The following is a 1,914-nucleotide window of genomic DNA, read 5'->3' as shown; positions in this document are numbered from 1 at the left end:
ACCTAAAATGATCTGGAAGAACCAAACACAGACAAATAGACCAAAAAACTCCAACCAACCAATCAACCAACCAAAAAAACCCCACAAGAACTTTAAGTCTCCTGGAAATACGGGGAGTGTAAAGCCTTCATTCTGTATGAGACTAAGGACAGCATATCTCACTATGTAATCTCACTACACAAGTATGTTAGAAACACTGATAAACATCAGAGCAGTCACATGCTGTTCAGCTGTAGAACAAAAGCCCTTATTAGGACACATTCCCAAATTCTGTGAAATAAAGATCTCGTTACTTTTGCATATTAAATCCATAATAACATCAAGGCAAAGAATCCCATTTGCTATTTCTCTTTTTCCAGAAATGTTAAAAATGATGAGACAAGACACATGATTGAGCTCCATCACTAAATACCTCAATAATTAAGCTATTTAATACAGCCTCTCACTTAGCAATTATACACTTCGAGTATGCAAGGCAAAGGAAAAATCATTTCACTTAACAGTGGTACAACTGAGAATTGCAACAACTACCTATGACAGACTAAACAACCAGAAACAGAAATGATCAGCAGTATTTCAATGTAAGGTCATTCACTGCTGCTCCTTCCTGACACACACGGCTGCACTGCATAACACTCCTCACAAAAAGCCTTTAAATTCAAGCCTGTATTTCAAAGCACAGAATTTTTTAATGGAACAAACATGACAGTGCTGGAAAAAGCCTGAAAGCAAAGTTGTTTAGGTTCTTAATGACTTGCTAGAAGTCACATGTCAAACTGACTTAACTGCTAAGCCCTACTAAGGTAATGGGAAGTTTCCTCACTTGAGCGACAATTTTCACCTGACAGTTATTTTTTTGAACATTTTTCCCACATACTCTTTAGAGAGATGCATTTTTCTCCCCTGCTGTTTAACAAACACCATGTATTTTTCCCCTACACTTTTTCCCACTTCTGATTAAGCAAGTATTACTACTATTAAGGCAAAAGAGAGTACAGTAAGATTAAAAGATACTTGAAAACAAACTACAACAGCACTTTGTCAACTTCTTTTCTCAGAAGTTACACTTGCTTATGTAAAGAATCCCATTTTCCTAACCCCAAACCTACCAGTCCCTACTAGATGACCAGTCCTTGGAGCAGCTAGCATGGGAAGCGAGTATCTAACCACAGGTTAGAAATACACCCAAAAAGCATGTTCTTAAGAGGTTGCACAAGTCAGTATTTAATGTAAAATACAGGGTACACGTAGAGCTTCACTTAAAAGCCTCAGTAAACAATCACTACGTAGTGACTGGTACAATATAATGACAATATCAATGGAAAACATGCAAATACATGTACAACCACAGAAGAACTTCTAGTTTTTTTAATAATAACTAGAAGCATATTTACAAAATAAAATTTGGAGCATCAAAGCCTCAAAAACATATCCTTAAAAAAAAATTAGTCTCAGTTATGTGTTAGCCTAGAACCAGATTAGCAAAATACTCCAAGACTACAAAACCTGCCAACGTTACTGGATAAAAACAAGGACAGAATGCAAAACACCATAAGGAAGAAGAAGAACCATATGCTCTCCCTTGAAAGAGATCAGGATTAGGAGACAAAGGGAATATTGCTGAGCTGGGACACTTGGATACGACTGGAATAATTTTTTTAAATACAAGAGAAAACAGAACTGCATGTTACAAGTTTGTGCTGTAACGGGACATATATCACAGCCTCCATCGAGAGCAGACTTGGGATGTTCAAGAGCTCTCTTTCGGGGCCCTGCATCCTCAGCCATCAGCGCCCGTGTCCCTGCGGGGCAGGCACCGCTTGGGCTGCCCAGCAGAACCCGGCCGGGAGCGGGGGCGCAGCCCGGGCAGGGGCGCGGGGCAGGGCAACAGGGCAGGGCAGCAGGGCACGAGGG

The sequence above is a fragment of the Geospiza fortis genome, unplaced genomic scaffold (genome assembly GCF_000277835.1).
Source record: "Geospiza fortis unplaced genomic scaffold, GeoFor_1.0 scaffold333, whole genome shotgun sequence".
Classification (NCBI taxonomy): Eukaryota; Metazoa; Chordata; class Aves; order Passeriformes; family Thraupidae; genus Geospiza; species Geospiza fortis.
This window is presented reverse-complemented; position numbering follows the sequence as displayed.